Raw genomic sequence first — 27,250 nt, forward strand, 5'->3', positions numbered from 1 at the left:
TACAAAAATAGGACACAAGACAACTTTCTGGAGGCAAGAACCTTTCTCTCCTGGCATGACACAGCTCCATCACAAATGAATTGCCATCACCCTGTTCTTTTGCTCTGAGGACTGGACTAAGGGATTTTCCAATGCTTGGGCTGCCAGGGAGGTTGTGAGGGTAGGGAGTGCAGACTTCTTGGCTTCTACTGGGACTTAGGAGCCGCCACAGCCTACCATGAGGCTTCACATATGGGGAATCTCCCAAAACAAGAAAAAAAAAAAAGAAGTTTAGGTTTTAAATAGTCCGAAAGTTAAAAAATGTCCAAGATAAAAGGCTTTATTGGGTCACTCTGAGGTCCAACCATGCTATATAAATCTGTTTCCATAAGAAAATATATTCCAAGTTACAGAATAATTCATAGATAATTTTAGGGTGCAATTTACTTCTAGGCTTGGCCGGCTCACATTTCTATTTTAAATAAGGACCTGCTGGTCCTGGGCCTTAACCCTGAAGTACAACTATTGTGGCAGGATTTGAGGACAGCATAGGAGATCAGATGTAAAAATATCTTTGGAAACACCGATATTTCAAAATCGCTAAAGTGATCCATCTATACATCTTTCCTCACCGAAAATATTTATGAGCATACACTCTACGCCCAGCATTGTACTGAGTGTTGGTTACACCGAGGTGTATAAAATGGCTATGTTTTACCTTCCTGCACCTTGGGCCTTAGTCTGGTTGAGATGTGGGGTACTTTGAGTTCTCCCCTGGAACAAAATATCCAACACAGAGAAGAATTTTGAGGGAGGACAGATTTTTGGCTGTAGGGCAATAATCCCAGCACTCCAACCCTCTCAAACAAATTGGTGCTTGTTTTTCCAATGAGTTGCTTCTACCAAACTTGGTGCAGAATCTTCTGGTAAAGATCTAATGGTAAACATGTCTTACTAGGTATGCTAGGGTAGGTCTAGCCTACAAAGAAGTTTGTAGTCCAGTGAAGAAAGCAGACAGTGAAACTAATCATTTCTATGCAATATGTTGAGTTTCTGGGACAGAGTATGTGTGCCCAGTCGGCTGTGTAAAAACAAAGACTAAAATTGCTTAGATGTGCTAGTGTAAGGGAGATTTTTCCTGTAGCTCATCTTATTCCTTGAGTTGTACCATAAACCCAATTTTTGTGTTCACCTGTGTGACTAGTTAAAGGGTGGGCTGTTCCATGAAGGCCAGAGCTAGGGCCTGGGGATTAGCATCTGAGAGCATCCACTCACCTGAAAAGATCTTCTATCTTCATTTCTTTTCTAATGGAGGTCAACTACTGCAGCCTCCTGGATTTTGGGGTCGGATAGAAAGGGCATCGATGTTTCATCCACCCATGGCTCTGGTGCCCAGTTTAGCTCAGTCTTGTGATATCCCCAAGGTACTAGTTCTGCTGGGACAAGGACAGGTTCAGGGAAAACTGCCTTAGTTTCTTCTTCCTCTTCAGTGGTACATAGTTGACTCCACTCCCTTGGAGGAATATTCTTAGGGGAGCACTGTATAAATCCACATCAGGCCCAGAAGATAAATGTGTCTTGACAGACCTCTCTCTATTAATTTGCATAAACATTTGTGTATGATTTTATTTACATTGGTGAGGCTGAACAGTAGTTCTCGGCTTTGATGTGTGTGAGCCTTGGAGATTAGAGCCAGGGTCCTTCCTTTGAGAAAACAAATACTTTTGTGTTGATTTCAATGAGATATAAATCATACCCAGGAAGTTTACAGTTGAGTAAGAATGGTATAATTACTGATTGTATACCAGAAGAGGACATATTTATGAAGCGACTTGAAAAAGCTTGTAATCCCTTCCCGTATTTTGAATAACTAATTGCTATGTCATTGTGGCATATTTGCACCACAAGAGTTAAGTCTGTCAAACGTTTCCCTCTGAAAACCTTGTTTTAAGGGATTTCTAACTTGGTCGTAAAAATGTGCTCCAAGTTGGAGCTGACTTGATGGGGGTCTGTGCTTGGAAAGCTTGATTTGAATGGTGCCAGTCAGAGTTAAATTACAGGCTGGGAAAAAGGAAACAAATTTTTAAAAAAGGAGGTGTTTATGGTTCCCGGCTCCCCTAAGTACTTCTTGAGGATCAAAATAGCCTCTTTAAAATAAATTGCAGACCATTAGTATGTGATGGAGGAAACCCCTTTGAGACTGGGCTGGGAGAAGGGGAGGCAAGAGGAGATTGATTTGGGCCACTTTCAGCTATGCGAACACAGCGCATGACACGCATGGGAGACTTCTGGGGGTGGGGTGTGCACACAGAGGACACTTCTTGTACCCACAGTGGACGTTCCTCACAGGTCAGGTAGACAGCCCTGCGGCTCCCTCCAACTCTGTCTTAATGGGCACTTGGGTTTCCTGGAACATATTTCCCCCTGCCCACTGTCCCCCCCCCCACCTCCTGACCATGTTTCCTTTTTAAAAACAGAACACTGGTGTCTGTCTACCTTGTGCCCATGGAGATGCTAAAGGCCAACTACGAAGGACTTTGTCCTGGTGCCTGAAAGAGAAAGTACCTGCTCGATAAGCTTGTTTGCCCAAAGATTCCCCTGTTTCTGATTGTCTGACTTTCAAGCCAAAAAGGTAGTCCCTCGGCTAGAAATGTTTATTTGATTCCTTACATAGAACCTGGGTTATTTTTCCCATTGGTCAACTGCAGAAAATTCAAGATAATGAGAACAAGAGAGAAGAGAAGGCAAGAAACAAAGATAGAAAAGGAGGCAGAAAGGGAGAATGGGAGAGAGAAAGGTATGGAGGGAAAGGGAGGGAGGGAGAGAGAGAGAGAGAGAGAGAGAGAGAGAGAGAGAGAAACTGTTTCTACCCCTGCATGAGTCATCCTGAACCCCAGTGGTCTGGGTACAGCCTCTCTTCTCTAGCACCTGTGGTCAGTGGAAGTGAGACACATTTACAGCCTGGCTTGTTCACCCTCAATGCACATTTTCTTGTCTCTTTTAGATTTCACTCATGCCTTAATGACACTTTTTTTTTTTTTTTGAGAAAGCTAATTGCATTGGTTTCTCCAAGAGGCATCACTTTAAACAATCCATCCTGACTGTGAAAACAAATACATGCTTGACTTATTTCATTTATTTCCCCCCCAAACCTAAATTAGGATAAAGCCATTTTGGATAAGAAGACATGTGTGTGTCTCTGTCACATCTTTTATCATCACGACTGCTTTTCCAAATAATACAACTTGTGACAAATGCGAACATTAATTACAGTTAACAAAGAAATGTCATGTGAAGTGTTCATGGTTGGGGTGGTGGGTGTGAGAAGATGAGAAAAACACAAAAAAACCCACACGAGCCAATCAATGAGATCACATCTTGCACCAAGCTTCAAGTCAGAGTGCAAAAGTCAGAAATCAAATACCATCAGTTATCAAATTATGTTAATGATTCTAATGAAAGCTTCTGGTATTTTGTTCAAGAGTGTGTTGTTGTAATGGTAACTAATAGAACAAGAGGAGCTGATTGCCATGAATTAATTAGAACTGACAGCCAAGGTTTCCTTTTGATTTATTTATTTAAATATTGACAATCTGTTTAGAGCCCAAGGTTTTTCATGTGGTCCTCCCTTCTTCCCTCTGCAATTCCTCAGCCCATCACAGAGTGAGAAGGTAATTGTGTTTTCTCATATGGCAGGTATACCTCACCAGCCCCAGGATTTGGGCCTAAACTGACAGCAAGCAAATTAAATTGGAGGAGAGACATGAATATCTATACACAAGTCTACCCCTGACATTTGTGGGGCTCAGGGTGAAAGGGCAAATGAAGACCCTTGCTTGTCTTTTCACCCCTGACTCCATTCTCCTCCATGAGAGGCCTCTGCATAAATGAATGCAGATGTCCAGTTTGTCCACCCAAGTTCCAACTACTGGCAGCTGCTCTTTGGCTGCCCTTTGAACTTTGGGGTGCAGTCCTGGTGGGTGTTGGGAGGTAGGACCCAGAGAAGTTCTTATAGTCCCTTAAAGAAGCTCAGAACTATTTGAAAAGCAACTTTTGGGGCCCGGGGTACCTGTAACATGGTCTGGTAATTGGAGCTGCAGGCTGGAGATACCCCTGGACTCCCTATGTCATGGGGCGAGGGGTAGTTGAGGAGGGTCAGAGTGGGACTCTCTCAAGAGTTTAGCCTAGGCCAAGGGCTCTGGTGACTTGGATCTAAGGGCAGGATGGCACATGAGTATTCTTTACTTTTGAGTACCTGAATGGGTACACCTGGAGTTCCGTCTCACTGAAGTCTGCCTTGTTAGCTTTTGTTTGTTGTTTATTCCTTCCTTCGTGTATTTATTCCACACCTATTGAACACCTACTGGCCCAAGCTCTGGAGATGCAGAGGAAAATGAGGTCTCCAGCTTCAGGGATCTCACAGGCTTCTCTAATTTGTGGTTCATAATAAGTGCTCAGTGGAGATCTATTCCAAGTTCTTGGCCATCCAGGTTATACTCGTGTCCTGTTCTCTCTGTGGCTCTTCTACCTACCATGGCAGCCGGTATTGCAGATCCTGGAGAGAAGTGAGCGGGGAAAACCTTGGGCTCAGAAGAGGTGAGTGGCTAGTGGGAATGCTGTACTCATGGTCTCCTTTGGTGTTCCTGGGCTTGTGCAGAGGTCCTACCGTCCAGCCGGAGACGTGCCCCCACTGCATCCACATTGGAGGCAGATAAAAGGGGGACTCTGGCAGGGGGCATCTGTCCCACAGAAAGCCTTCTACAGCTGTGCTGAAACGGCTGGGTCCCAAGAGGGTCTGCTTTGGCTGGTGACCCAGACAGCCCATGCCCGTCACAGCCCTTTTGTGGGGCTTCTGCCTAGAAAATGAATTCTGTTGACATGAATGCATCTTGTTCCTGTGTTCAAGTTCCTCTCTATGTTTAAATTCATGAGGGTGTTCCCTAAATCAGTGGAGAATGCAGGTATGGGTCATGATCAAACCCACCCTGGCAGGGCCGCGCTCTTAGGAGAGCAACGCTGACATCTGGGGACCCGAGTACAGGTCAGCATCCGCGGCCTGGCTCTCTGTGTCGGGAAGCACAGCAGACCATGTTGAATTTCTTTCGCCAGCTAAATTGGTACATTAGGGTAAAAACGATTTCCACATTTGCATAGTTGATTTCATTACTACCACCATTATTGATGCCCGGCTCCTCTGAAAGAAAGGAGCCATAAAAGCAAATAAAATCACTTTGCGATTCCATTATTGGATAAATTACCACATTACTGCCTGCGTTTTAGGGCTAAAGCCATTCCCCACATTTGCATAGTTTATTTCATTATCATTATTAATAACAACAACAATAATGATGATGACTAGGATCCTTGAATGAAAGGAACTAGAAATATGGCACAGCCTGGAGCAGTCTTTATGGACTAGATGCGGTCACCCAGAGTCCCTTTATCTGCTGCCGAAACAGGCCGCTCTTTGCAGGGAACCAGGAGCTTCGCCTTAAGCCAGTTCAGGTCATGGGGACTGGATTTCTGGTCCCAGATAGTGACTGGTTACACACTGTGACTACTAAAGACTTAGACATGGGGGGCTGGGGGGCCCTGCTCAGCCAGGGAACTAGTTTTGTCGCTTCGGGAAAGGTGGGCCCAGAGCCTCCACCTCCTCATCAGTGAAATGGGGATGAAGATGCTTGCTTTGCATGTACCGGCGGCCACAGGAAATGGCACATGTGAACAGGCTCTGCAGACCGTGAAGCTGTCCAGAGGTTTCAGAGACTAATGCCACTGTTGTGAACATTGAAGTGACAGCCGTTGGCGGGTAGGCTCTGTAATGATGACAGGAGCTGTACTAGCCTGTCTCTTTGGCCGGGAGAGTCTTCCACAACCTTCCTTGGATTTCTAAGCCACCCTCCTCAAGAGAAGAAGAGAGGGGATCCTTATTCACAGCTACCAATCTTTGATGCTTATTTACAAACAGCTTCCTTTGATAACAAACCTTCCTGGGCCCATGTAGCCGCTGAGAGATGGCTCGCCCTTACTCAGCACTTTCTGAATCTATTTCTTCTCCTTGGCCATGGAGCCAAGAAGCACAAAGTCTTTTTGTCTATTAAATCCGAGGTCCTATAGCGAGAGGAAGGTCCGCCGGTGGCCGTCTACGGTTTCCTGGAGAATTTTCCCTCTGGTTTTGTTTTTATTATTTTATTTTATTTCTGCTGCACCAGGGGCTCCAAAAAAATGAATGTGTCAGTAAAGGATTTGACAGTATGTTACGACAGTCATCAATCCACCAAGCCCTGTAGCCATAAATAAGCTTCATACGCTGCCACACTAAAGAGGACAGTTTTTCTTCTCCAGGACATTGAAAATGTCACAGCGAGGGAATTGTTTGTCTCTGTCTCCACGGCAACGCCACCAGCACTTACCATTAACTTTCACACCAAGATTTTAATCAGCGCTCTTTGCGGCCTGAGACCAAGTCAACATCAGCCCAAATTTTCAAAGCCGTTATTCTAATTATGACGAGAAAGCTATAGATTGATGAGCCGAGTTTTCTGCAAGGACTGGTGGCAGTTAATTCTCGTGACCTGCGTGGCTCAGGGAGTCTCTCTTAGAGATGGAGTCTTGAAAGTTCGATTATTAGTGACAGCTTGTAAGTGAGAGGAGCCTTATCTCTCCAGAGAGTGTTGATAACTTGAGACAAGGTTTAACTAGGAAGTAGTGAGACAGTGGAAGGAGGGAAGAGGGAGGGAGGAGAGGAAGCAGAAAGTGCACACTCTATCTGCAACCTGCATCCAGTGTAATGAGAAAATACGGACAGGCACAATTTCACAAGTTGTAAATTCTGGTAGCCTTCCGTTGTGAATTCTGGGAGAGCCTGTTTTATTCAGCTATCTGATAATGTGTGAAAATATTTGTCCCTTTGCTTCATAGGTAGAGGCAAGCACTGTGTTCTAGTAAATGCATTAAGCTTCCCACCTCTCTCCTGCCCTGTTTGCTTTGGTCAGGGGACCCAAAAAGGAGAACTCGCAATTGAAGTGAAGTAGTAATTAATTTTTCAAAAAGACTCTTCCTTTCATTTCCCTTAACTGACTTCCATCCCCAGGTTTTTTTGATTCAACCTAATTTCCAGATCCTCTGGGTTAACAATGGAAGGGGTGGGTGTTTATTTATTTATTTTTTTTTGGGGGGGGTGGGTGTTTAGAGTGGCCCTTATGACCATCTCTCTTGATATTTCTGTGAACCTCTCATGTTCTTTGTCCTCGTTCATCTGGCTGATGTACGCCCTTACTTTCTTGGCCATGCTTAGACAGGATCCACACTGTTGACTTCATGCCTTCTCCAAATTTGCTCTAGGAGAGTGATTTCCTAGACTCAAGACATTCTGCGGAACCTTCAGTCCTATCAGGACAGGGGTGCGAGTCTTCCCAAGGTTAGAATGCAGAGAGGCAGCATGGTGACGTCAGAAGAGCCTCATCTGAGATGCCCTGAGTCCCCACTCTCATCCCAGCTCCACCTCTACCTTGCAGAGTGGGCCTCTCCATGCCGCTGTTTTCTCATCTTGCAGGTGCGATACCTATGTAGCCTCCTTCACAACTTAAATGAGAAATAGGAATTAAATTGCCAATATTTAATATGATCATTGCATTAAAAGATATGCATGCAGGAGCTTCATCAATTGTCTGCTTTTTTAAGTTTGCTTTCTCCATAGCTGCAAAATGATGCTATTACATTTTAGAGTGTTTTCTTTTTCTCAAGTTATTTTCACATGTTGGAAGGAATCACAATTGTCTTCATTATCTTTGTTTTGCCCCTGAGCACACTGAGGCACAGAGAGGTGAAGCATCTTGCTTGTGGTCACACAGCCAATTAGAGGCCTTAGTAGGTATAGAACTGTCATCTCCTGGTTCCCAGCATGCGGCTCCCTGGACCACACTGCTTACCATATTAATAGGCTGGGATTACCAGAGAAAAGCAAACCCAATTAGTTTCTGTTGCAGCCCCTTTACAATCCTGTCTTGTTTCCCTGTGCGTTTATATGTATGTTTTAATAGCATTCCCTGCCTTTTATGCTGAGGTTGCTCGAGGTATGTTTATAATGGTGGCGTAATTATAATAATAAAATACAAATCCATCCACAGAGTGAGCTCATTACCGCTGGCCAGGTAAACAAATAGGCTTGGTGTTGACGCTGGAGCAAGGTGCTTTATTTCTAAGGTGGTGCCGCTTTGAAGCACCAGAGGGTTTGCTCATCCAGCACAGGAGGCCCTGTGTTCTCAACGTGACCGGAGTTTGGGGGCAAGGTTGAGTGGGTAACGGAGATGCTGGCCAGGTTGCATGAACACGTCTCACCCCTTTAATCTCTATTTTTCTGGGAGAGTGATGAGAAGCAAAAGGGGAAGTCATCCCTCTCATTCTCTGGCTGTGAGACCTTTCCTTGAATATGCCAATAGGCCTTTTGGCATTCAAACTCCCGGACATGGTTTCTAATGTATACAAAAGGGAAAATTATTGTTATGAACGGAGCCATAGGAGAGAGAGAGTGTGTATGTTTTTTTAAATGCCTGTCTGTCCTTGTTAATTAGAAGTGCACATATTGGGAAATTAACTATGAAATACTAAAAATGATAAATTATTCCTTATTTGAAAGTATAAATTAAAGGTTTAGTGTATATAAAATTTGTCATGTTTAATTGCAAGTTCAATTAAAATTCAGGGTAATGATGATTTATACAGGTTTCTGTGTAATTTGATATTCATTAGCTTAGCCAGACACATGCTGATATTAGCTCGTTAATTATGTTTCCTTTTGTTGAAGGCAGCCTTGTGAAAGCAATCTGCTCAAAGTTTTCTAAACTCATTCTGCTAAATGAATATTTGGCAGCTGTTCATGTTATTGAGATGGTCACTGTGGCTTCATTTCACTCCTAGGCCGCATCAATCATACCTTCTCTGTGACAAACAAGGGTTTCTCATTACAAACCCATTTAGGAAGGTTAGAGCTGACATTAAAGACTGATTGTACAGTACTCTGCTGTTACTTTGCAGTAACGTTGGAGTGGAGCCGCCGCTAATATCCACACCTCCCACCTGGTCACCTCGCTTTAATACACGTGGAGCGCGAGGGTGGGATCAGCAAGGCGGTCCCAGCGTCTCTGACGCCACTGGATCTACATGAGAATTGGAGCTTGGATCTCAGAAGAAAGACCCTCCAGGGAGCCATGGCCCAGGCCCCTACTTAAACTTCCATGGTGTTGCCATACCCAGTGAACAGGTGTGGTTAAGGAGGTGCAGAGAGGTTAAGCGGTTTGCTCGCAGTAACATGTTGACTCCGAGCAATGGAGCTGAACATGACTCTTGAGGTGAAAGAGGAAATGCTGGAATGACTGATCAGGAAGTTTCCAGAAGCATTTTAACCTCAGTGGCAGAGAGCTGCAGGGATCGCCATCTGGCTGGGAAAACAACCATGTAGTAGTCCCATGCCCTGTCCCAAAATACTGAGGAGGGTTTTTAAATATTTTATGGTTTTTTTTTCATAGCTCTTACTACGTGATCTCACACTCTACTTGGGATATTGTGGAAAGACAGGCAGGGAATGTCTTTCCCTTTTGACAGGGTGAGGGTAGCTGAGGCACAGGGGAAGTTGATTGATTTATCCAAGGTCACCTATGTGGATACTGACAGACTTGAGGCTCTGGGCTTCTCTGTATGTCACAGTGCTGCAGTGGGGCCTCTTCAAGTGCACATTTATTTCCCGTTTTCTCCCCACCAACGCTGTCCCCTAAGGAGGCACCAGATACTTTGTAAATTGTGGGAATGTTGACTCTTAGGCTGACCTGGGTTTTAGTTTCTGCCCATTTGTATAACAGTAGGTAGCCGATCTGGTTTGTCATGGTAAAATGCAATGAACATTCCTTGGGAAATTATAATTTTGTATTTCTATAGCTAGGTTTATATACTTGGTTATTTTTATGTAGGAAGTAGTTAGGGACTCTTTTTTTCTTTGAAAACCATCTCTTATGCATTGGGTCTTGGGTTCAGGCCAGTGTTTGTCTTGATATCATTGCAGAGCTGATGTCTGGCCAGCTGTCCACCAAAGTTATTCTCTTCTGCAGTGAGGAGTCGTTGCTGGCCCTGCACCTTCCAGCACCCCCTCTTGCTCCCTCCCATTGAGCTCCAGTGGCTTTTCTCATTGTAGGCTCCATGATGCTTTCTTTCCCCCATTGGCCAGGTGGAGGCGAAGTACTCTGAGGTCAAAGGTCCTTCTACTTTGGTAGAGTCCCAACGTAGAAGGAGCCTGAGTTCCCGAATCCCCATGTGGAAGACTGTCTAATGGACACCTGATTGGTGTTTTCATAAGTGAGAAATAAGCATCTATTCTGTGACACCCCTAAAATTTCATAGTTTATCACTGTAGCTAGCCTAAGACTCCCACTTTATTTATTTGTTCTGCAAATGTTTGTTGAAAATTTTATTCTGGGCCAAATCTTAGACTAAGGGCATACTATTCCCAATCTCAGAATGCTCAGCCATATAGAAAGGGAGCTACACAAATAGAAATCCTTCACACCAATATAATAAGAAGTACTGTAAGAGAAGAGACCCCAAAGAAGTTTTTTTTCTGAAACTTTTTTTTTCTGAAATGTCCAGTGAAATAGCAGATTTAAACTTTAATATTAGTCAAGTCTTTTATTCCAAATAAAAACATATGGGGAACCTCCAGTTCATAAAACAAAAAAATATAGAGAGACTTTGATAGAAATGGGGGCCATGAACCCACTTGGCCTTCTCTGGGAGTTGCCCCTAGGAACCCCGGGGGCTGTGTTATATCTTCTGAGAATCCAGAGAGAGAGAGTCAAACCCAAAAGTAGGCTGTTCTTTCACTGACTTTTTTTTTTTTCTCATTCTACAGGTTATGGTACATGGTGGCTTTTTATAGAACACTTACCTGTTGTCAGTGGAAGTTTGGTTGTTGGCAGATGGATAGTTTATTCTTGAACTTTTTTTGATATTTACTCGCTGCTTGACTTTGGGTATGTTATTTATCTCTTTTTGCCTCCGTTTTTTCATAGGTAAAACAGGGTTAATAATGGGGTCTGTCGTACAGGATTGTTAGGAGAACTGACCAAGGTAGCATATACATAAAGGACTGTCGCAAAGCTGTCCCATGGTGGATATTCAACAGTGTTGGCGCTCGCCAACCCATGTGTTAAAAACACCTTATATTTGTGAGCACTCCTCAATTTTGACTGAATAAGCACCAGGGTACAAGAACCTAGTTCCATATTTGGGGAATGACAACTTTGTAACAACCAGACTCTTGAACCTCTGATCGCTAACTGGTGATTTCCTTTGGTCCTATGCACTGGTCAGATACTTCTGATGATTTTCTGGAATTCAGAAGGGATTGGGATATTTCCCCATCATGTTTGTAAAGAAGTACACGCTTCTTCAGGAGCAACGCCAAGTTTTTTTTTCCTTGCTTTTCAGACTCCAGGCCTTTATGGACCTAAATAGTATAACTTGGAACTTTTCATTTTTTAATTTCACCACCTAGGTCTTATGAATGCATTTTGTCAGTGTGGAAAGCCCTCTGGTGGTCAAAGTATTCCTATGTGGCTCTTAACAGATGAGTGGAAGAAAACCAAGTTCGTGTGGAAGAGCTGTGTTCAAATTCTATTTTTCTCCTTTGCTGATATCCTTTTCTAATTAAAGCTGAAAGCAGTTGACTTTGGAATGTTTTCATTCTAAAGTCTTGGGGGAAAAAACCAGAGATAGGACAGTTCACTTTATCCAGATGAAAACATTTTAGTGACAGTATTCACATTTTGGAGGGTTTTTATGCTGTTGCCCAGTTTACTGTTGTCACTCCAAGGATGAAAGTTAACATTGGATGCTCTGGCATGAGGATTCTTAGAACTTCATACAATGGTAAAGCTGCAAGAGGGAGACTTGGAGGTTATCCTCTCATTTTCTATAAAAAGAAACCGAGGTCCAGAGAGGAGAAGTGATTTGCTCAAGATGTTGTCAGCAGGGAACAGAGCCATGAGTAGGAGCCAGGTCTCTTGTGTGCTGATTCCATATTGCTTGAGGGATATCATAGTTGGGTCAAGTCAGTAAACCCCTAGTCTCCCGACAGGACCTCATCTGGCCAGCCCCATGAAACTCTGCCAGAGGACAGTTCTTCCCAGGCAAAGCACAACTCATACACTGCCTCTGGGTTACCCTGTCTCTTGATAGGAGCAAGGTACTGTGTGGGATTTTCTTTTCCTAGTATAGTATCGAAACCTGGTTGGTTGGTTGACTAGAACAATCTGGCACAAACAATCACTCTCAGTATATCCTTGCCATTGAACAACATTTCTTGGAAAGGATGTGCATTAATCTTGAGTGTGTGCTGGCTGCTGCAACTCATCATAAAGATGAATGACTGATGGGTGACCTATGTCTGGTGTCCTAGGAGGGCGGATAACTTGGAGATGCAGAAACATCTGTTCTGCTCTGAAATTGGCAAGACAAGCTGGCTTGTCCCTCCCTTCCCTGATGCTATTGCATGAGCTTACATTATTTCTCTTTGTCTGAGTCTTTGGCTAGGTTTGGTGAAGGCGGGGCCGCAAGGCCGTTCTCGGTGCACCCAGTGTGACATGGTATGGTCACGAGGAAGCTAGGGGATGGGTTGCGTGCGGGCCACTGGACACCTCTCATATATCCTCCGTTCCAGTTCCTGCCACGGGCAGTACCACCTGGGAGGGTGAGGTGCCAAAAGCTGCATGGAAGCTGGAAACGCATGGAGTTGCCCAAAGTCCTGTGGTAGCCCTGGGCTGTTCCTCTGGGTATAGGTGCATTTTCTCAAGAGGCTATTTAACTCCTTATGTCTTCATTACTGTCCTCATTGCTAAATCTCACAGGGCAGGGTTGGTTTATAATGCTTGCATGAATTAGATAGCATTCGTGAAATAGAGAACAGCTAATAAGATGGGAATTCAATTTATTTGGCATGGTCTCATTTGGGAGGTGGGATGGTGTGTTAAATCACTCAGTGTTCTTCAGCTAGCGTGCATGATTTGAGTCCTTATCTTGAGGTTAGGCACTGCGGCCCATAGAAAATAAAATGTGGCCCCTGCCTCCAAAGAGCGTAAAAATGATTTCCTTTCTGTGAGTGTTTCCTGAGTGCCTGCAGCATGCCCAGGATCCTGCTGGTGCCCGAGACTGCAGAGGTCCATGCCCCTTGCAGCAGAAGCTGTGGGCAGCCTCCCCTGCCCCCTCAGTGTTACACCTTCTGTGCACCCCTGCCCAGTACCAGCCACAAGCTCCCGCAGCTCTTAGACTTGCAAGCTTTCTCTGGCTGCTAGAACTTTATAATTATTTTTATTTTTATTTTTTTTTGCTTGTGGCAGGGCAGACTGAAAATGCCAGAGAATTAGTGACCCTCAGGTACAGCATCCCCGGCACCAGTGACTGATGGGTGTTTGGTGGGTAAAGGCCCCATCTTCCTCAGTTGGGGTAGCTCTGAGGGATGTTTTATTCTGTCTCCCAGCATTCCCCGGCTGCAGTGAGGTCCAGTTGCCTAAGGTACCTGGTAAGGTACCATGCACTGTTACTCGCTTCTTTCCCTTCCCTGTCTCACTTGCTCACTCTCCCCACTCCTGGGGTCACTTGCCCCAAAATACTTTGACTTGAATGCTCATCTCAGCATCTGTTTCTGGGGGGATCTCAGAAGTCCTTCATGGTCTGTACTGCCTTTGATAGAAGTCAGCCTCTGATGAAGGCTATCGAAGACATGCAAAGTGCCGGGGTCAAATAGGACGTGGAGGGGTTCAGTCCACATAAGAGAATCTGGGGAGACTCCTTAGAAGAGGTTACATCTGGATTAGGCTTTTATGGAATGGGTAGGGTTGTCGTTAGGAAGCTATGAAAGGGGAGGTCACCGCAGGCTGACAGCCTCTATAGAGGCCCAGAGGTGGGAAAGAATATGAGACGTGTTGGAAAATGGTGAGTATCTGGTGTGGCCGTGGTTCATGTACAAGGGGGTTGGCTGGGGAATGTAAAGGGAGGTTCCTGGGGGTCCAGTTACTGAGGGTTCAAATATGAGGCCTGGCATTCGAACCTGAGACGTGCACCCTACTTTGTGGGCACTGGTGAGTCTTGCTGTTATCCTCGCAGTGAGGGGGGAGTTTTCATCTTTAGGATCAAGGCGCAGGAATAACATCTATGAGAAATGGAAACTCGGTGAGTATGAGGCTACTGTGTGGCCCCTCAATGCTAGAGAATTTCAGACTAAGGAGAGAAAAGCGTTAGCAACCCAGGAGGTATCAGGGAAGGGGTGAGAGTGGAGCTGAGTCCATTCACTCATTGAATCCCAGCCAGCATGTACGAAAGGCCCAGGGGCAGGAGCCTAAGTTACTTTTTCCCTTCTGCTTTCCAAAAGAAACTTAAACATTTTTTATGGTCCCCTGAAGTCTCACGGGCTCTAGGGAGTGTATGTCTCATGCTTGATGGAGAAGTCAGCCCTGCTTGGCATGAGGGGAGCACCATCATTCTACCTACTTCTCTGAGGCTAAGTTCTTGCAACTCTGCTCCTACAAGGTGTAGAATTTCAGCATTAGGAGGAGGTTGACCTCAGCATTCATCCTCTAGAGGCAGAGACTTGAGGCCCTGGGCAGAAGGGCCGTTCCAGGTAGACCGGGGGGTTCCAGCCAGGAAGCCCCCGAGAAGAGTAGCAGGTGGAAAAGCGTCCCAGGGCCCAAAGGGTTATGTCTGGCTTTTTGTCTGTTGGGGTCTAGTAAGCAGGCTTGTATTGGCTTGTTTTCCCTCCAGAGTCCTTCGTGAACTTATCCTCCCAAAGACTTACCCCTCCTCCCAGCCGTGCAGGCTCCTCTGCCTTCCCTTTGGCTCCACCACCCCTCCTGCGCATTTGCAGGGACTCATCTGTCCATTGCCAGAGAAATGCCCTCCTGCCTTTCTGTGTCTTTAAAAACGATGACAAAGGAGAAGAGGCTTACTAAATAAAGTGATCGCATCGGAAAAAGGCTGGCGAAAAGAAACCACAGTGAAAGGAAGGCCCATGGTTTGGGGATTTTTTTTTTTTTTTTTTTTTTTTTTTTTTGCTCCTTTTCAAAAATAGTCAAAACACATGCAACACATACTTGTGAAAGGATCAAAAAGGGAGAGAAAATTGCAGCTGGCAGTTGTTTGCTCCCCTGTTATTTGGTTGCCCCTTAGCTTCCAGCTGTTGAAATGGTGAGCTGATGATAATGCGTGTTTCGCCTCTCCTGTTGGTGTTGCTGTGTTTTTATTCCACGTTTAAAAGTGAGCTTCGACTTCATGAATCCCATGTGCTGGGACAGCTGAGCTGCGGCTTTTTCTGTTCGTGTGATTTGCATCATAAGGATGCACTTGTACTGCCACCGAAGTGCCTAAAATTATGATTTTGGTGAGCAAGGGACTATTTTAACACATGCAATTTTTGGTTCTTCTTCCAAAAGTTTGGAGGCATGATTCGGTGCGCGAATGCTCTCTCTGAGTCTCTGAGCCCCACTTTCTGGTGAGAAAGAAGATTCGTTATTTCCCTTTTGTGAATTCAAAATTGTGATTGGCGAGTCTTAGGATGTCACCTGGGGTAAGATCTCCCGGTTAGCTAACCTCTCTTGTGTCCTTCTCAAAGGATCTTTCCTTGTAAACTGGGTTGGTTTGTAATTGTGTGTTTGACACCTTACTTACAGATAACTTACACAGTAGATGAGGAGTCTGCTAATTAATTAGTGTTAGTGTCATTCAGATATATCAGTACAGGTTTGGGAACATGGGGCAACATCACCTCTTGTGACTGTGGCCCAGTGCAGAGGTCAAGGTCTATATGGTGCAATTTAATTGCAAAAAAAAAAAAAAAATTCCTCAAAATACATCTTTCCCCTCCCCACTCCCCCCACAACACATGCACACATGCACACTGCCCTTTTCAAAAAACAAGTTGTCATCTGTCTGGGTTAAGTTAGTATGTCATTCCTGGCTACAAATACCATAGCTTTGTATTATGGAGTCAAGGAAGTTTAAAGCTGACCAGGGACCTTGCCAATTCTCTTATCTAACCTTTTTTTATTTGACAATCGATAGGACTGAGGTTCAGAGAGCCTCAGTGACTTGCCCATGATCACAACTTGCAAGACAACCTGGACTGAACTCTGTTTTAGTGTCCAAGTTTGATGTCATTCCTAGACTGAACTATACTGCTCTACCCAGATTTAGAAGGGACCGAGTGGCTGGTATTACAGAGATGAGTAGACGTGGTCAACTCAGGATGTTATCTCTCATCTAGTCCTGCAGGGGTAGAGATAGGACTACAAGTAGCTAGATTACCAGGCTAGGGAATAGGTATCATGGAAGTGACCACACTTGCTATGGACTTCATGAGGGAGCAGTCCCTCTTTCTATTAATGGGTAATGGAAAAGGCTTCTTGGAGGACACGATATTTGAAGTGGGTCTGGAAGTCGACAGGGCTTTTATAGGCACTGGAGTAGACCTTATTTGATCGGTATTAATCATGTCCCTGAGCACAGAAATCCATAGAAGAGTTGGAAGGACCTGGTGGTTGTCATAGTCTGTTTTTTCCTCATCTTGATGGTTGGCTCTGGGGGTGCCAGGAATGGGCATGAGGAGCTCCAGGCCTGTCTATGTGCATGAGCACTGACCACCATGGCCCATAAGGTGCCCCTGCAGGATGCTGACCCTGCAAGTACCAAGCACCAAGGTAGTTAGGCAGTGGGTGTGGGCAGGATGGTCATTGCCTGGCAACAGAGAGACATATGGCTCTTGCTATCTGGGACACCCTTGGAGCTTTGGGCTGGCAAGCTGGAGACAACCCCTACCTGGGTAGGAATGCTGCTTCCCAGGGCCTCATCCCAAGAGGTCACCTCGTCTCCAAAGGTACAGCCTTCTGCCCTTTGAATGGAGTCGGAGTTGCCCTCAGGAACGTCACAAGTGACTTCTGAAAACTGCCCCCACCCTTCCAGGGGCTTCCTGGCATGCATCCCTTAGTCTGCCCTGCTTTTCTGAATCTTTAAAATAAGTTTTCATTAATTTTAGCTTACAGCGAAGGGAAGTAACCCGTGGCTTATAAATAATGGCAACAGTTTTATGGAAACACCTAAAAATCACCAGGGGCACATAATAAGAAAGTTCTCCATCTCCAGGTGCGAAAACACATCGCTGATTACTTGTTGAGCAAGACCCTGTCAGCTTTTTTATTACAATACATTATTGGGTAATAGTTTTAAAATTATTTATAGAAAGAAATCGAGCTGCATGGAGAATTCCATCATTTAATATGTTGTCTGTGAATCTCATTAGCCTTTGTAGCCTAGGGGTTAGGAAGGAGAACAGAGTTGGCTCTATTTTGAAGATGGAGCACTATATACACTTTTTGTCAGGGGGCTTGTTGACCTTATGTCAAGTTGCTTCTTTGCGAGTCTCTCTGTGTTACAACTCTGGTTTCCATGGTATTTACATAAACCTAGCAACAGTTTGCCGTGTAGAAGTGGTGGCAGGGCCTACGGTCTCCTCTGCCAAGGAGTAGGAGCAGAATCGAATGCTGGCCCTGCAGGCCGTCAATAGGGAACAGCGCTCGTGGGTAAGTTGTGCAGTATGTGAGGACGGTGGTGGTGGGGGGGGGGTACAGAGGCGACGTCACCTGGACATCTTGTAGCCTCTCCCTTGTCTCCAGGTGACAGAGGCCGTTGCAGTGTTCTGTGTCCACGAGATCTGTCCTGTGAGTTCTCCCGTCCAGCAGCACATCAAGCTGCATGGATGTCACCAGTGGCGGGCATGCTGGCCCCAGTGTAGCCCTGGCCATGTTCTTTGGGGTCTTGGCAGAAGCCCATCCTGGGAGTGCTTCACTCTACACAACACACCTCTAGGTTTTCCATGGTCTCTGCTAGCCACTGACTGCACGGCTGGCTGGCCAGCAGGCCCAGGGCTGAGCTCTGAGAAGGATGTACCCCAAATGCCCCTTCTAACTGGAGAACTAGCTTCCTGCATCTGGGGATGTTAGTGCAGTCAACATCAAGGCTGTGCCTGGAATCTTGGGAGGAAAATTAATATCAATTAATAGATCATTATCTAATGTGCTCTCTTTAGCCAGCCCTGCACCAGGTAGGAAGAAAATCCACAGCCTTGGAGGCAACTAGAACTGAGGTCGGACGCTGGCCTCAGAATGGCACGTTTCATCCTTCGTACCTTACAACAGGGAAGGAAACTGAAAGAAAAAAATGAAATCAAAGGGGATTCGCTGGGAGCAAACACAACAGAAAGGAGGAAAGACCTGGCTTTGAACACAGTAACCTTGGGCAAATAAAACCTTTGTAAGCCTCAGTTTCTCAGTAAAGTGAGACTAGAGGTATGTACCTTCTGGGTTTCGGTAAGGATAAAATGAGTTAAGGAAATACAGCATTTAGAGCTGTGTGTGGCCTCTGGGTGCTGTTGGATAAATATTAAGGCCCATGAGGGTCTAGTAAGTGGAAGCGCTGGGATTCAAACCAGGCAGTCTGATTACGAACTGTTGCCTTAACTATCATGCTATGATGCTTCCTAAACCCTTGTGGAGTAGATGTGTTGAGCGGGGCAGTGCACAAAGGGTAGCATCATACCAGGCAGAGAGGAGGGGCTTTGATCTTGGGGGATGGCCGTATAGTGCAGCTGAGTAGGAATGTGGGGGCCTTCCTGGGGACCTGCCCCATTCTTGGTTTGGTTCACCCGTTCACTTTACAGACCTTGATCAGACACCTGTCATACCTGAACCCAGGCACTGTGCATGAAGGGAACAGTCACTGGTAAGATGGTCCGTCCCTCGAATAGGAGGTGGGAGAGGACAGTGAAGCCTGTGACATATTCGATATGGAACATGAATTCTGCAGAGTGAAAAGAGGAAATAAGAACTTTCTGAGTGTTAGGCATGCTTCTACATGCTTGACATATCTTAACTCACTTAGTCTTCATGGTGACCCTAGGAAGCCGGCACGGTATTATGTCCATTTTGAGACGAGGGACTGAGGTCCAGAGGGAAGCTTGGTAAGTTGCCTGAGGTTATAGAGCTAATAAGGGACAGAGCTAGAATGCCAACCTGGACAACATGGCCTGGATTCCTGCTCCTAAGCCTTCACTCTGCACAGCCTTGTATGGGGCCTTTCGTCGACAGTCCTAAAGCCAAAATGAAAGTCTAGCTTTGATTTGCTAAGGAACAGAAGGACAGTATAGGCTCAGGATATGTTTACCTTGCAGGTCTGTGTTTACCTCTTGGCACCATTTGGACAATCTTTTAGCAGTGTAGGTAGTTTCCTCTGTTGGTTCTGCACAGTTTAGCCCACTTATCATTCCTAGATGCATAAATACTCCTGTACGAGGGAGTGATCGTAGGTTTTTAGATGCATGGAATCTCAGTTAGGCAGTCTTTGGAGCTCATCTCATGAATACTCAAGGCTATACTCACCAAAAGAAGCTTTTTTGGAATTTTAACACATTCTATAAAAATTTTTGCTACATTTATAAGGCTGTAGCTTCTGTGGAGGTATCTGTTTGATTGGATATGTTTCCTCTCTCCTTGGGATTTGTCACCTGGAGAAGATCTGGAGGCAGTCCTGGGGGTCTGGAGAAATGTTCTCATTTGCTGTGGGTCCCTGCTATGTCCAAGTAGACAGGATGCTAAAAACTTGATTTTCAAAGATGCATTGTCCCTGAATTATTAATAATTATCTCTCCCTTCTCCGCCCCCCCCCCCTCTTCTCCGTCTTTCTTTGTGAACATCATCATCATGACAAAAACCCTTGAGTTGACCTTAGTCCGGTTTGTTAGTTTTCTTCTGCTGGAATCTGAACACTCAGCTAGATTCTCATCATGGAGAGATGCCTCCTCTTTCTCAGGCTTTTCCACATCCCCAGCCCTGGTGAATGCAAGAATCTAAGAGCTTGACAACAGGTCAATGCTGTAATCTCTCCTCTCCAAGTTTCTCCATGCACTTTACAGGTGAAGAGGCCAATGTGTGGAGAGGAAAGTTCTTAAGAAGAGTCCTTTAGCTGGTTATGGCAGGGCTGAGTCTGGGAACTGTATTTTCTTCTCCTTCATAGTACCACATCCTAGATCCTCCTCTATTTTGGGCACAAAGATCTTCTATCACGTTCTCAAAAATGTCAAAAGAAAGAAAAGAAAAATGAAGCATGGCTCAGACTGGGTCTCATGGTACCAGTCATGAGAGGTGTCCATGACTTGCTGGGTCCCCAGAAAGTGCCTCTCCCTCACTGTGTGTGCAGCTGTGTGCACTTGCAGCCGAGGCTACCCCCTGCAGAGCGGGTGTGAGGGTGGGCGGCTGGCCCATCTCGCTACACTAGAGTGATTTCCTAGAGAGAGGGGAATGGGTTTTGTGTGTGGTCTGTCTAATGCCTCTCACATCCAATAACTTTAAAACCAATCAAATTAATAATGTAGGGAGAAGCAAATGGAGTCACTCCTTAGATATTTAAACAGGAATATTGCTGCCACTTACATGTAAATCTTTAATAGGATATGAGATTTGGCAGTAAACAACAACAAAAAACAATAAATAAACAAAAATGCCAAGTGGCTGGAGGCCTGGTTCTTTTGCTCTATTTTAGGTTCAATCATACCTGCCTGATGTTAGCTTCCTCAAATAGATGTATTTATGAGGTCCTACTTCATACTGGGTGGTGTGTTTTCGAGACTAGATCATAAAGTAGAGCAACATACGGTCTTTACTCCCAGAGGATGGAAGATGAATCCAAATACATATCAGGCTGTGCCAAACGTCAGCCTGGTTCTCTATGTACTCTCTGCTCCAGCCATGCAGGGGAGGGATGGATGACGTGTAGGGCTAATTCCCCTCCAAAGTTTATGCCATGAAATATTTTCACTTGGATGTAGTGTGTGGGGCTGAATCTCTCTTCTGTAGGAGTCAGTCCGGAGAACTTTCAGAGGAGTCATTGAAGACCTCTAACCAACATAGGAAAGAGCTGTGGGTTTGTGTGTAGGGTGGGGGGTGCCCACACCCCGGCACGAATGCTTCTGTCTTTTAGGTCCCGCGGGGACTTCCTGCAGTAAGAGCGAGGCTCCTCCAAAGTTACTTTTAAACCAAACCAAAGCACGTTTTATTTTCAGGATCTAAAATTTCAAGAGGAAGTTTTCCTACAACTCTGTTTATATATCCCCTTCCTCCTTCGGATCCTTCCTGACCAGGCATTTAATATTTGATAAGCTTCCTATTCCATTGCCTCACCCCCAGTTTCTGTCATCCAGACTTATTAATGTGTCTCAGAAGTAAACTCCTTCATCCTCCAATTGTTCTTCCCACTCCTACCCTCCCACCCCCACCTTTCTCTCCATCGACCTCCCTTTTACTTTTTATCTCTCTTTTCTGGTTCCTCTGCTGTGGTGAGTAAGAAGAACCAAATGTGACACTAGAACAGGTCTTTATTCCCAGTTGGTGTCTGTGTCCTGTGCATCTAGGAGGCCAGACTTCCCAACAGTTGGGGTGGGAGTAGGGGTGAATCATGGCGTCCGCCTTCGTTCCTTCCACATTCCGTTTAGCAAACTGCTTTGTAGGGCTAACTCCTCCCTTTGAGGCAGATCTCTTACTCTTCACCAAGAGGCTGCTCATGCTCTGAAGCTTTAAATGGTCACCGCCTCAACAGTCTTTTTCCTTTTTCTCAGGCCTGACCACATGGGATATGGTTTGGTTTGCCTTTCTTGATATGTCAGATTGGTTGGGATGACCCTGCTTGGTGGACACTGGGCATAAATGTGTAATGTGTTCAGATCGGGTATCTGAAGCTAGGAGAAAGGTGTGGAACTGTCCTTGCCAGAAGCCCTCTTGTCTGTTTGATTGGTTGTTACTGGCCACTGGGAAGTCGCCTCCTGCCATCTTTTTATTAGTGTGATTAAGCGTAGCCTCCTTACCCAGATTCCCATCCTTGCTTTACATTTACCCTTCGATGCAGGGTCCTGACAGTTGGGCCATCTCTTCAACTTATGTATTTAATGCCTCCTGTACTTTTCACCATGGGCACAAGTCATCGATTGTGTGACTCTTCTCCCAGAACTCAGATGAGGCCTCAGAATCTTGTTCAACAGTGGCCTGAAAGGAGCCACCAAATGACTAGATTTATCATGAGAATTAAAACCTATTTGCTCTCATTGCATCTAGCCCAGACACTCATTTTCATTTGCAGTGTAGACTTCTCGATAGGCTTTTCCTTCCCTAGTCTTGACAATTTTATTTTCTGTCTTCTGTTCTTCATCTATTATTGGTGCTGCTGAGGAGAAGGATAGTAGTGTTTAGGAAGCTCTGACAGTGTGCCAGACCATACAGGGTACTATGCACAGATTAATTCTTTCAGTCCTTATAATAACTGTGAGGAATACTTACCCTCATCTTACAGAGAGGAAAATGGGGGCCCAGAGAGGTTAAATGACTTTCCTAAGGTCACGCAGTAAGTCATTGTCTGAGCTGAACCTAAGACATGCTCTGTCCTTTTCTCCCTGCCTCAGTACCAACATCCTTAGCACCTCATTACATCTTCCATAGTCACTGAATTTTATTCTTTATCATCATGGCTTACCTAAATACTGACTGCATTGGAAAAATTAAAATTATGGTCTCCTTAATAAAATAACTTTGAAGGGGGTGTAGATGTCTGCACTGGGAATACTTTTTGTGTGTGAAACAAAAATTCAACTTGTTATAGTCAATGAAGTCAATGGTTCAGTTAATAATGCCCCTAATGGCATAATTCTGCTCAGTGCCAGTGATGGATACCTTTAAAATCAGAGACTAGATTTAATGACAAGACATGCAGAAATCAGTGCTGTCATAAATACAGCTGGGATGAGAACTCCATGGGAGAGGAAAACCCCTAGAAACCGCTTGACATATTGGTTTCAGTCTCATAAATCTCTGCTCTCCCAGCCCTTCCTGTAAATCCCCATCCATCCCAGCAGCACCCGAAGCATTTCCCCCTGTGCAGCGTGTTTGCATTTCCCCATGGCTTTTCTGTGCTCAGACATTGGCTTGTAGATCAACGCAGTTACCCATGCGCTGCTGGGGCCTGGGAGAGCTTTTTTCCTTTGTGCTTGTTCCATACAGGAGGAAAATATTTTTAAAGACCCTTTTTGAGGATGTCTTGAGACTCCAAGTACCGTGCCTTCCGAAGGCGTGACCTTCTATTTTACGAATTCTCCTCCTCTGCGCTCCTCTCTACCCCACTTGTATGGGAATAAGTCTCTCCAGAGACTCGCCGTGGCCTAGGACCAAGATGTAGGCCAAGTGGAAACACACCAAAGTGATTTAATAGAAAAGGTAATTCCTATTCAAACGGGATGGTCCCTTATTCATTTCCTCGGATTATCATCAAATTTATGTCACCAGCAAAGGAGCTTTATTGAGTTTCACAGAGATATTCCTTTTGCTCTCATTGTCGTTAGTTGGCACGCTGACATTTTCATATGTGTCTCAGCTAATGCCTCAAAATTACTCCATCTACAAATGTAACAATTGAACAGATAATTTTAATAAGATTCAGCTTGACTTCAGACTGCACTCCTTCCTTTCTTTATAGAATGCAAATTGTAACCTGTTTTTAAAGCCGTGCAATGCAGTGAACTTTAATGGGATTTGACAACATCATATTAAGCACAACAACTACGCATAATGTACCGAAAAATTGGACGTGAAATTGGAAACATAGCTGAGAACAAAGTAAATTTACATGGTTTGGTAGTTTGAATGTCTGATATCATATTCTCTCATGCAAGCCCCATAAAAAAGCAAAGGATTTAACAATGGATATCAGCAGAAAGTGCTTTTAAAGTTAAAACTGATGGATGGCTTGTCAAAAAAAATAATTGCATTGGTTGGAAAGTCGGGATGCGTGCTGAGGGGGAGAGAACAGGATATACAGAGAGGATGATGGGAAGTGACAGTGGTCTGTCAGGAAGGACTGGCTGCCCAGAGGAGTGTGAAGTCGGAGCTATAAGGTGGCAGAGTAGAACAGGCTGTCAGAGCGGGAAAGTGGCTTTAATACCCTGCAAAGCAAAGGAATCCGCCTGTCAGCTTTGCTCAGCCGTGCTGAAAGAGGAAGAGAACATGGCATAAAGTTAGAGACATTAAACAGGGTGGGGGTGCGGGGGCCTGCGCGGGGAGCACAGGCAGCCAGAGCGCAGGGGATGGGAGGCGTCTCCTGCGGGTTTCTGAATATTTTCTTTTCCATTATGATTCCTTTTTTTTTTTCTCTCTCTCTCTCAAGGGCCCCTGAATTAAATTTGAGGGGCTGAGGGTTCCATTCTGCTTTCGAGGAGAGGGTGATCTCCGTAGAGGCGCACCCTGGCCCAGCGGGTGGCTCTCTTACAAGGACACCTAGGGACGCCTCGGCGCATCTCTGCCTTCCCAGATCTACAGCCTCATCTGCTGACCTTTTCTTCCCTTTGGGTTATGCTGTCCGTCTTCCTGGGGCCGACACTGATATCAAGTCACTCTGGGACTAGCTTATCTTCTGCCAAAGCGCTTTGAGGACTTAACACTTCAGCCGTCCAACAGGATCATGATTAAAATGCAATAATCTGATGATTTTTCCATAAATATTTTTTTGCTCTATCAGCATTAGGTTTTGAATAATTTATTATTCTTCCTTAATATACTCCTGGCGATGAGGTTAATTTGGTCATCTTGCAGGGGCCTGGCTGGTAATGAACATTTTTATATCAGGCCTTGGAGTACTTCCTCCGTACACACATCACATCTTTACGATTTAATTGCCCCGGTTGCTTGAGAGCGTTGGAATCTAGGAGGGGTTGAAATAGAGTAGTTTCTCTTATTAAAAATGTTTTGTGTCCCTGACCTTAAAAAAAAATACATATGTTCTGAGCACCGTCCAAATTCTTCAGCTGCCTGTAGCCCCGATTCAAGTTTAGATTTGCCATGGCAGTTTGGAAAGAGGGTGGCGGGACTTCTTTCCGAGGAAATGACTGGGCCAGTCGTGGGGGAAGAAGATGGTCGTAGTAGTGGCAGCAAGCAACCACTTATGTATGTACTTCTTTTGTGCCAGGCAGTAATCTAAATGTTTTACACATAACAACTTTACGAGGTAGGTTCTACTAATATTGCTCTTTTGCAAATAAGGAACCAGAGATGTTAAGTCACTTGGACGAGGTCACACAGCAAGGAGGAGGTGGGATTAGGATTCAAACTCAGCAGTGTGACAGCAGGGACTATGCTTTTAATCAGGGGGCTGCAGCTGTGTGAGCATATGGGGATGCATTTAGATGCCAGGGGGGTTCCTGTTTTATTTCTGTTTTTCTGGTGTGTCCGATGCACTCCAGGAAGGAGGTTACTGGAATCAGGCAGCAACAACAGGCAGACGAGGCCGAGCTGAGGAGGGAGGGGGTCTCTTCGCTGTGCTGTCACTAGCTTGACAAGAGGGGGCAGGAGAGAAAAAAGACCAAAGGATGGAAGAGCTGTCCTGGCCACAAAGGCAAGCCAGCTTCCAAGCCTGAATGAAAATGCTCACCTGAAATCCTCAGTCTCGTGCTCTGAAGGCAAATCCGTACTTACACAACCACGTTCGGCTCTAGGTTGTGGTAAACCGGTTTCCAGAAGATGAGCGCCTCTGCTCTTGGCCTTCCCAATGCCTGGCTGCACATGTGAGCCAGTAGGCTGCCCTTTTGTATCCTGAATTCATCCAGTATAGTGTGACATTGCTCATTAAATGGATTAAATAGTAGGGTCGGGCCCTGGGTGTTTGTGGGCACAAGGGAGCATCTGTGATGACACCCAGTCTATGGTCCTGCTGGAGGTTACCGTGCTATGCCACCGCGCTTCATTGCCTGGTCATGTTGCCATCATCCTACTTTCCTGGGCCTGTACCTTTGCTGCAAACAAGCAGGGTGGCTTTCTATGCAGTGGGCTGTTTTCCTGCCCCAGCAGATTTTTTTTTTTTTTTCCTGGGAATCTCCTGGGACCCTTCCAGAGTTCTACACAGGAAGACACACACCTCTCATTGTCTTTCTGCACCCTGCTGGATCCATTGCGGCCTGGGGTGTCTCTAAGGCGCCTCCTCCAGGGCTCTGTGTTGCCCTGTGGCTGTAGCAAATCTAAATGCTGGACAGCAGCGCTGCTGGCCTCAAGTTGGATCTCTGGGGACATAATTGACATTTTGAATCAAAGAATTTCAGAGTTAGAGTGGATAGAGTTTACCCGGCCTTTTCAGGGTTCCCCTCTTGGGGGATGTCCAGGAATAGGGAACTCACTAGAATTAGGGATACTGCAAACCAGCTTGAGACAAGAAGAAAGTTTGTTCTTAAGACGAGCCTGGAACTTTCGTCCATTGGTCCTGGCTCTGACTCCTGGGGCTACACAGATCCCACGTGTGAAATGTGTAAGTCATATAATCCACTATAAAACCACGTAAGTCTTCAGCCTGCGACATGCCTGTCATCTTCCTCTGCTGCTGTTCCCTTTATGTTTGTTGGAGATCCTCATAGCTAGAGAGACCCTCAGTTGGAATTCTTCCCCTTGCTCCCCCCTTCTCTTCCCTCCCTTATCCTACTTTCTCTAAACTTACTCTCGGCAGTTTTTATGGTGCACCTACTCTTGCACCAAACTGTTTCAGATCCTTTCATTCACGTGGGACCTGAGCTCAGAATTTAAATATGAGCTCCTGACTTGAGACAAGGGGAACAAGACACGTCTGCATGGTGACACCTCAAGCTGGTGCTGCCGTTTCTGTTTTACAAATGAAGCAGATGAAGCTCAGAAAGGTTGAGTTGCTTGCCTGAGGACACACAGCTAGTGAACAGTGGAATAGATTTGGATTCTGGTCTTCTGACTCCAAAGCCTCAACTGTTTATTTATAGGGCATGTGCAGTGTACTGGTTCTAAGGGCAGGATCCAGAACCCAGCAGGCTTAGGTTTAAATCCTGGCTCTAACACATACCAGTGGGTGACCTTGGGCAAGTTGCTTGACCTCTCTGTTACCATCTGTGGAATGGTGATAATAATAGTACCTCCCTCATAGGGTTACTATGAAAATGAAATGAGATAATGGGTATAAAGCACCTGGCACAGCACCTGTATGTGATAACCATTCAATAAATGTTAGTTTAATATCCTCCTCCTCATCACCATTATCACTTTTTAAATTAGGTTAGGGAGAGCCAGAGCTCCGCACCCTGGGATACAGAGCCTGGAGGGCAGCCTCCTAGTTCTCGTTGGGGGCGGGTGTCAGCAGA

At 45.3% G+C, this 27,250-nt stretch overlaps 1 protein-coding gene and 1 long non-coding RNA gene across 11 annotated transcripts in view; both read left to right on the plus strand.

The window, feature by feature from the left end:
* Window positions 1-24,605, plus strand: part of LOC140632061 (uncharacterized) — a 161,138-nt gene extending 136,533 nt beyond the window's left edge. Inside the window, exons 1-4 of one of the 2 annotated variants that reach the window (XR_012029574.1) lie at window positions 15,950-18,359; window positions 23,112-23,324; window positions 23,584-23,723; window positions 24,271-24,605. This is a non-coding gene — a long non-coding RNA (uncharacterized lncRNA). Of the gene's footprint in view, window positions 1-15,949; window positions 18,360-23,111; window positions 23,325-23,583; window positions 23,724-24,270 lie in introns of those variants that run through there. The other variant, XR_012029573.1, reaches the window with a different exon arrangement.
* LRMDA (leucine rich melanocyte differentiation associated) overlaps window positions 1-27,250 on the plus strand; it is a 1,020,248-nt gene that overhangs the window by 432,735 nt on the left and 560,263 nt on the right. The gene's annotated exons all lie outside the window — the stretch shown is intronic.

Source organism: Canis lupus, chromosome 4 (genome assembly GCF_048164855.1).
Source record: "Canis lupus baileyi chromosome 4, mCanLup2.hap1, whole genome shotgun sequence".
NCBI lineage: Eukaryota > Metazoa > Chordata > Mammalia > Carnivora > Canidae > Canis > Canis lupus.